Source organism: Tachysurus fulvidraco, chromosome 2 (genome assembly GCF_022655615.1).
Source record: "Tachysurus fulvidraco isolate hzauxx_2018 chromosome 2, HZAU_PFXX_2.0, whole genome shotgun sequence".
NCBI lineage: Eukaryota > Metazoa > Chordata > Actinopteri > Siluriformes > Bagridae > Tachysurus > Tachysurus fulvidraco.
The window spans coordinates 6,439,310-6,449,161 of record NC_062519.1 but is presented as its reverse complement, the minus strand read 5'-3'; positions in this window follow the sequence as shown (position 1 = coordinate 6,449,161).

The window sequence follows — 9,852 nt, the reverse complement described above, 5'->3', positions numbered from 1 at the left end:
ATCAGAGCTCCTGAATGTATATGAAATTCTTTTCTTTTTAGCTTAAAATGGCAAAAGGAAAAATACAAACCTACATCAGATGAGATTACAGTGCAATTACTGATGAACATTATAAAACTACACCTTTTACAGCTTTTCATTTAAATGCATAGTTTGTATCCAAGATGTGTATTTATTTACTTTAACTGTTCCCAAGGTGTTTTGCGTAAGCCAGAGTTTTCTGCAGTAATACTTATTTTTGGCCTGATTTTAATTTGTGTGTGTGTGTGTGTGAGATCAAGGCTTGAATAGCCAACAATAATTGATGGAGTTAAAAACAAAATCAGGGACATCGCTCACACGTTGTCAAGCCTTCCGCTTCATTACTACATCTTCTAAAGACCAGCGGGTTTAATAAATGCCCGAGTACAGAGATGACTTATTTTCTTTCTGTGTTTAATAGCATTGATTTAATTTGTCACCGGACACTGTATGTTGGATTCTGGTATTAAAAATTGTTTTTACCAAATACTGTGTCCTCATTGCTGTTTGTAACCTTTACTCATCAGGAAGACATGAGTAAATGTAATACGTCATGGACGTGAAAACCTTTATAGTGCTTTTTAGATGGTTTTAAAACTTCTGATTACTTTCAGGGAATCTTTCATAACACCTAGATACCCATATTGGTGCTATTACATACTTTTACACAGTAGTGTGTGTAGTTTCTCATATTCACACCCCTCAAAACATGTTTGTGGACAAATGATCATCAAATATGTACATTTTAAACATCTCATTCTCCCAATCGACCTGCTTTTATAATAACCTCCATTATTCCGGGTAGGATTTCGCTGTTCGTTCAGCGATATCAGATATTGGTGATGTGGTTGGAGGTCTGGAGTGCAGTCAGTGCGACAGTTCATCCCAAAGGTGTAGAGTGTAGCGGAGTTCAGACTCTGTGCAGGACCCTTCTGTTCTTTTTCCTCTCCAATTCGGGCAATCTATGTCTTCATGGAGCGTGCTTTGTGCACAGGGGACTTGTCATGCTGGAACATGTTTGTGCCTTTCAGTACCACTGAAGGGAGATTCTAATTCTTTATCATACATTCTGCATAATTGCGTGCTTCCGAGTTTGTGGCAAAAACAAGAGGAAGGAATACTTATGGGTGTGAATGTTAGGTGGCATTAAACCTTTAGCCATACACTGTAGTGTAGGTGAACTGGCTGTCCTAAATTGCCTATTATTGTGAATGTATGTGTGCATTGTGGTAGACTTGGAGCCAGTCCTGGTTGTGTACCAGCTTTAGTGTTTCCAGTGACAAGACTCCAGGTTCACTGTAACCATTATAAAAATGAATGTTTTTGAACATAAACATCTGTAGTTCTTTTAAATGTTTGCACCAGGTATGATTTTATAATCGTTTACTTTTGGGCATCACAGATACACTCAGTAATAGTAACCACCTATTTTAAGCCATTTTAGGTTGTACAGCAGTTTGAAAATGAGCAGATTGAATTATATCAAAACTTTCCCCTTGTTTTTGCCTAGCCTTAAACCTTGACTGAATCAATATTGGTGTATATACGGAAACAGTTCTTAACCATATCAGTTACGATGAGGTCTGTTATAACAATAAGAACCTGTATGATTTTTAATATTATTGCATTAGAGGTGCAATGCCAATGTAATGTACCTGTATCTGTCTTTGTATTTAACCTGTAGTGGGTGTGGCCTAAGTGCTTGCTTGCTTATTTATTTATTTATTTATTTATATTTTTATTTTTAATTAGTTTTTTGTTGTTGTTTTTAATCTATTCATGCTGTATAAATTCTGACTCTCCTCAACCTCAACTACTTCATTCAAGTTTAATTTGTTTTAATCGCTCTCAAACTTCTTATTTTTATGTCATACCACCCTTTAATATGTTCTAAATTACTACTAAAACTAGTAGCTTAATTTTATAAAACAAGGCCCCTGACCAGGTAGTTACAAATAATGAATGAATGTTGTAAATGCATCACATTGTGTCCCATGAGCTTCGTTATCTGACCGTTTGCTTGTGCCTACACGAAAGTAAAAACCCTCCTGCCTGTTCAGCTCTTGTTTTGCGTCCCGCCGGATATTCATCCCTGTGCACGTGAAGCTTTATTTATTTTATATTTTTTTCTTGCAAGAAAATATGTCTCCTATGTGTCATAACTGTATTTTCAATCATTTCTGTTTTAAACACATGACCTGAATAATGTATTCAGTTCAGGTAAATATACAAAGCAGTACCGCTATCACCAGCAAACAATTATTTATATTCCACTCTTAAGTTTCTGTGAAGCTCAATGTTAAATAAACATCAGGTTTGAACGAGTGCTGCACAGAGCTGTTGAGTTCCCAGCTGTCAACATCATAATCGTCAACATTAGAGCATCTTTGGATCTACACAACGCAAGAAACAGTTTCTCAGGGTCACTTTCCGGGCTCATTTATAAGCTTTTACTTACTTCTGCTGACGTGGTGAATGTAATACTAGATGCGACACGTCTCCGCTTCTTCTACAGTTAGAGCAGGCATCTCAATCTGTAGGCCATCTGTGCTGACTTCCGTTCTGTTGGAGTTATGATGAATACGTGGCTGAAAATAATTAGACCTTCCAGCCGTGTTCGTTCGGGTACAAGCGTCTTACAGTACACGTGAGAGTTATACGCTATATAGCAAAAAAATTTGGACACCCATCCATCACACACTTGTATGAAATTATCCCTGTTATAATAAGCTGCAGTGGGGCACGGTTGCTTAGTAGTTAGCACGTTCGCCTCACACCTCCAGGGTTGGCGGTTCGATTCCCGCCTCCCCCTCCGCCTTGTGTGTGTGGAGTTTGCATGTTCTCCCCGTGCCTCGGGGGTTTCCTCCGGGTACTCCGGTTTCCTCCCCCAAAGACATGCATGGTAGGTTGATTGGCATCTCTGGAAAATTGTCCGCAGTGTGTGAGTGAATGAGAGAGTGTGTGTGCCCTGCGATGGGTTGGCACTCCATCCAAGGTGCATCCTGCCTTGATGCCCGATGACGCCTGAGATAGGCACAGGCTCCCCGTGACCCGAGATAGTTCGGATAAGCGGTAGAAAATGAATGAATGAATGAATGAATGAATATGACCTTTTTTTGCTTTGTAATTGAATGTACTGAAAGTTTTTTATTTATTTTTTTATTTTTGTATATATATATATATATATATATATATATATATATATATATATATATATATATATATATATATATACACACACACACAAAGTGTTTTAATTAAGGTTTATAAAGAAAATTGCAATGTACAGTTTGATAGTTCGCATTCTGATAATACGGTTGGACAAAAACAAAACCAATAAAATGAAAATTTTTCTGTTGTTTAGATATTTTTTTATTATATGTCCTAGATATAATATATCTATGAAAATGTTTGTCAAAAAGAAAGGGAAAAAAACAAGATTTTAAGAGGAATCTTAAAAAAGTAAAGTAATGCAAATCCAATCTAGGAAGTACTAGAACTTTATAGCCAATGCTGTTTGATTTAAGAGCATGCTCTCTAAAAGGCCCTTAACACATAAAGAGGAAAGTAATGCACTGATTTAAAAACAAATTAAGTCTTGCTCTCCTGTTGTCAGCTTTTCCTCGTTTCCTTTTGATAATGCGGATTCATACTGCGTACGGCTTTTTTAAATGGCCGTGAATTGCTTTCAGCTCTCACTTCAAATTGCACTTGCTTGTGGAAGAGTACTTGGCCTTGATTTTTCTCTGAAGATGAAAAAAAAGACGACTTCCGTTTTCCCGCCCTGGGGTTTGACATTTTGAAGAAAGCCAAGCCTGTCCGTCTTATGTCTGTGATAACGACGTTCTGAGACAACAAGTCTGTTTTTAGGCCTATCATTCTGAGTTGGCAGACATAAGAACAGAGGATATGTTCTTCTCTCCTTGGTTGTTTTGATGTCAGTAACAACCCTGAGACATCCCAGTGTCATGCAGGACCAGAAGAGGCTGCCAAGTTTTTACACTAACTCTACAGAGGGCAGGATAAAGACCTCAATGTGCTTCTTTCTAAGGGATTTAGGGAATATGTAAGGCATGAAACACTTTTGCAGGCTGAACAGGGGAGTCGTCTGAGTCGTTAGATTAAAGGAATAGAATATAGAATAGAAGACTTTATTTTGTCACATACACATTACAGCACAGTGAAATTAACATTTACGTTTATGGCATTTGGCAGATGCTCTTATCCAGAGCGACGTACAAAAGTGCTTTTAAGAATACATTAACACTGGTTCAGAAGGTTCTAGACTTAGGATACCATCAACCTAAAACTTCAGGGTGAAATTCTTTCTTTGTGTATCATAACTTAGGAAGTTGGGGTCAGAGCACAGCGTAAGCCATGATACAGCACCCCTAGAGCAGAGAGGGTTAAGGGCCTTGCTCAAGGGCCCAACAGTGGCAGCTTGGTCCCTGATCCTTGGATCAACAATCTTGTCTTAACTGTTGAGCCACCACAGCCTTGGGTTTTGACATATCACTGCTTATTAGGAAGCTGGGGTCGGACATGGGTCATCCACTTCGCAGGTCTAACATTTACATTAGGGATGTACTGATCCGATATTTTGGATCGGGTATCGGTGGTGCGTGACCGATCCAAATCCGATACCCGTGGTCATGGGTATCGCACTTATCAGAGCGCCGCCAGTCGAATCCATTCCGCTTGAGGAATGCCCTAATAAATTTAACTCCATTCCGCGTTTTACCTGCAGCATTGACCACTCTCCTGCTTCCTGAAATCCATGGGCGTCGGAACCATTATATGTGTGTGAGACAGGACACGCCCACTTTTTAATTATTTCCGACGCCCTTGCCCGTGGTGGTTGAATAATGTAAATTAACTAACTATTGCTTGAACTTATGAGAAAAAATAGCAGTTTAGCAGGCGCCCTTTCCATTTACCTCAGCGCGTTAAACATGTCGCTGATTGGCTGCAAGGTTTCTGTTTAATACATTTTGTATTGTGTTTCAAGAGTTCTAATTTAAGATTCACTTTAAAATATTGCATTTTCTTCAGAAAATTATTTAATAATTGCAGTATATATGGTTTAAATTGTTATACCACTAACTGTTAAAAGTACTGTTTGCTACTGCATTAATACTTTTTAAGGTTTCTTGTGTTTTCATTTTTCATCCAGTACTGGGCATTTTTGTATTTCTTTGCCAGAAACAAATAAATCTTAATAACTAAACGAATTGTTTACATTCTTCAGTTTTAAAGGTGGAAAAGAACACGAGTATCGGATCGGATCGGCCGATACTGGCAAACTCGTATCGTAATCGGATCGGAAGAGAAAAAGTGGTATCGGTACATCCCTAAATTTACAAACCAAAAAGCGATTCCAAAAAAAGTTGGGACACTGTACAAATTGTGAATAAAAAAGGAATGCAATAATTTACAAATCTCATAAACTTATATTTTATTCATAATAGAATATAGATAACATATCAAATGTTGAAAGTGAGACGTTTTGAAATGTCATGCCAAATATTGCCTCATTTTGGATTTTATGAGAGCTACACATTCCAAAAAAGTTGGGACAGGCAGCAATAAGAGACCGGAAAAGTTAAATGTACATACAGGGAACAACTGGAGGACCAATTTGCTAATTATTAGGTCAATCTGCAACATGATTGGGTATAAAAAAAGCCTCTCAGGATGGCAGTGTCTCTCAGAAGTCAAGATGGGCAGAGGAGCAAGCTAAATCAGATAGAGAACAGTATGAAAGGTGCTGATTCTGTAAATATACAGTCTGGATATAAATATTCTTGCTAGGTTTGCTACAGTATCTTGGTATGATTCCAGTTACTGCTGGGAGTCCAAGACCCCTGGTCCTGCTTTACCTGTATCTGGCTGTAATGCACACACAGAGATAGAAGCCAGCTGAAGGTGTCTGTGAGCTCAGGTATGTAGAAGGCACTTTTCTCCATGTGTTACACTGCCCTGTGATGCAGGAGAGCAGGAGTTGTAGGTGACTTGGTGGAAAATGAACATGATCAAATTAGGGACATTGAATCATATCAAAAAAAAGGAAAAGTGAACATTTACACAAGTTTTATTCTGACTGGGTTTGCAACCTAATATATATATTTGGGTACTTGTACAGGCAAAAAATGGAACCGGAGTTAAACGACAATTTCTTTTCTCCAGAACAATTTATGCTGCTTTCTTTTGCTGTTTCTATTTGTTTCTGTCTTGTTAGCCTTTATTTCTCTCCTCTTGTATGTCTACCGTTTTTCCTTGTAAATGGCTTTTCTCTTCTTCTTTGCTTTGTGTGGATCTCTCTCTCTCTCTCTCTCTCTCTCTCTCTCTCTCTCTCTCTCTCTCTCTCTCTCTCTCTCTCTCTCCCCCTACCTCCCTGCTGCTTTATTTGTTATTTGTTTCTTTCTCTCTCCGTCTCCATTTCTACCTTAATCTCTTCTTGCTTTGTGTGATTGTCTTTTTCTCTCTATTTTGTGTTTGTCTGTCTTAACTTCTTTTCCGTGTCACTGTCTCTGTCTCTCTTGTTGCTTTGTCTGTCTCTTTCCCTCTGTCTTGGTTTCCTGGTCTGTCTGCCTTGTCTTTTTGCTGCTTGTTGTCTGCATCTGCTGCTTGATTTCTCTCTCTCTCTCTCTCTCTCTCTCTCTCTCTCTCTCTCTCTCTCTCTCTCTCTCTCTCTCTCTCTCTCTCGCTCCCTCTCCCGCTCCGTCTTGCTTTCTCGCTCTCCCGCTCTCTTATCAGTCTTGCTCTCTGTTTCAGTTCATGGCATTCTGTTCCTTTCTGTTTACGTCTCTTTCTGTCTGTCTCTTCCTTTGTCTTCATCTACCACTATTTTTCCATATCACTGCATCTTTCATTGCCTTTTTTTTCTCTCTGCCTCCATCTTCCATTCTCTCCGTCTCTTGTTCAGCCTGTGACTGTCTCTATTTCATGTCACCAGCTTGCTCGATCTCATTATGATTTGACTTGTTGAGTGCATGCCGTTATTTCCAGCCCATTAGTTAAGCATAAGGGATTGTTCTGTGACCATCGATGTGCCTTTTCTCTGCAGGAGTACAGTCGCTTTTTACAGTCCGTCTCTTGCAAATGAGAAGATGAGAAAAAGAAAAGCCTGCCATGGACATCTTAGAAATCTGCAGGGCAGAAAAAAACAAAACAGCGACAAAACATTGCGTCCTCTCCAGACTGATCCAAACCATGAAGAGCCAGCTAATTCTGCTTCATCCAAATGTTTCAACTCACGAAAAGAAGCAGAAGCTCCTCTTTTAGAGAAGTGTAAATCTCATCGGCCATGTGGGGAATTAATGCAGTGTCGATAACCCCATAATGGCCCTTCAGTGCGATCACAGCTATTAGAAGCAGCTTTTCGTCGGGCTGCTTAACTCATACTGCGTTATTGGCTCATCGCGGATTGGATGACACTCTGCTATCTTTTTCATTACCCCGGCCTCATAAATCCTCACACGCTCTTGACAGACACTCACAAAAGCCCTCCAAATGTTATTTTCTTCTAATGAAGCCTTTTATGTAAATACTTGGACAGTTTGTTTGGTTTAGGCCCAACTACAGTGCGGTGATTGAAAGGAAAATTCAAACTCGGGGAAAAGCCTCCTAAATCATAAGCGGGTTCGCCTGAGTGGAAAGTGTATCATTTATGGTAACGGATTTGCCATGTCACAGGGCCTAATGTTTCTAATTATCTAAACAAATTGTTGAATGCAGACTGTCATTCGATTCATTAAACAATTCATTATTAATGCTAACTAACCAGCCCTCTTCTGAGTACCTGTTTATTCATCTTTCAAAATGTCAGAGGGTTATTCGGCCATCTTTTATAGACCTTGTATGATCTGTAATGTTCAAGCAGGTTTTGAAAAGGTTTTATAAAAGGTGTGTGGTATACACTCGGGATAATTGAGGCTAAAGATTTCCCGTGTTATAACCGTGATTGCACAAGTCTCACATAGTCAAACACACACAACATCACCAAAAATTGTGGATGCTTATTTAAGCTCATGTGCTTATCTATATGTGCCTGATTTGCAGTAATTATAAGCTCAACGCTTCTGGGAACGTTTTCCAGTAGATCGTGGAGCAAGGCCTTGGTGATTAGTGCTGATTCGACCACAAGAGCATTAGTAAGATCAGGCGTTGGTCTCAGATGAGGATGTCTGGGGTTCAGTTGCGGTTCCAGTTCATACAAAAGGTGTTCAGTGGGGTTGAGTCAGATTCAGGGCTCTGTGCCGGACACTTCAGTACTTCCTGTCAATGCTTGTCTTCACGGAGTGTTCTTTTATTCACAGGACCACTGTCATGCTGGAACAGGTTTACACTTCTTAGTTCCAGTGAAGGGATACAAGGATTCTTTAGCATACAAAGACATTCTGTATAATTGTGTGATTCTAGAGTCTCATTCGGATGTGAGGTTTGGGGACTCTGCCGTGTGTGTGTGTGTGTGTGTGTGTGTGTGTGTGTGTGTGTGTGTGTGTGTGTGTGTGTGTGTGTGTGTGTGTGTGTGTGTGTGTGTGTGTGAATATTCTCCAAATTCCTCAAGGGTTTCCTCTGATTTCTCAGGTTTCCTCCACAAATCCAAATACATGCATTTTGTGTGTGTGTGTGTGTGTGTGTGTGTGTGTGTGTGTGTGTGTGTGTGTGTGTGTCTGATTTTGCCCTGTAATAACTGGCATGCTATCCAGAGTGTGTCCAGCCTTGTGCCTCAAGTGTCCTGGAATAGGATCCAGGTTCCCTTCAACCCAGTAGGATAAGCAGCATTATACTTTTATTATTATTATTATTATTATTATTATTATTATTATTATTATTATTATTATTATTATTATTATTATTATTATAGCCATTAAAAAAATCCAGCATTTCCTCTCATCATGACCTATGAAAACATCGCCAACTAAGAAAAGTTTTATATACATAAAAAACACTAGCACTTGTAGTCACCTTGTATTTTGAAATTTGTTGACAATGAAGATGCAGGCAAAAACATCCACAGTTCTTTAAGCTAAAGACTTTTTGCCAAGGGCACAATCATGATGTTTCATCACCAGAACTATTAGCAAGACACAATAAAGACTACATCTATCCTCTCAGGAATAGATGGGATAAGTACTAATTTATTCTGTGTAGGATGTCTTAATGCACCTAATTACTGTGGCTTGTCATACTTTCCAGTTAAAAAAGGGATGCTTTTAAGCTTTTGAGGCTTTCCCTTTACTCTCGCTCTGATTTGTGCACCAATACAAATACAAAACCAGTGTTTTCACACATCACACTTATATAAAGACTGTACTGAAAGCAATGAGCCTGCAATGTGTTCTACCGCTACCTCTAACTGCTAAGGAGTGTCCTGCTTCATTCTCATGACTGATTTCATCCTCATCCTAATGGCTCTTTTTACCAGAGTCCAAAAACTGAATTTGTGCTGTTTTTGGTTGTGTCCATTTTTCCAAAAATACTCAGGCATTTAAGAAGTTTTTTCATCAGCATTTAAAACTTAAAGGCGTTATCTTCAACCACTAAATTTCTGTTTAAGGTTATCTGAAAAGAGGTAAAAATGTCTCACGGTGAAATTCAACAGTCCAAATGACTTGTGGCGATCAAATAATTCATTTGTTTATACTGATTGAAAATGTCTGATAAGTCGATTTCTATTACCTTGGAGAAATGGAACACATTGTAGTGGTAAAAAGGGTTAATAAGGAGGGCAGAGATGTGATGTGGTTATGCAACACTTCACAAAGCCCAGTCATATATGCCTTCCACTTTCTATCTCGCTGTCTGTCACCTCTTTTCCTGTCTGTG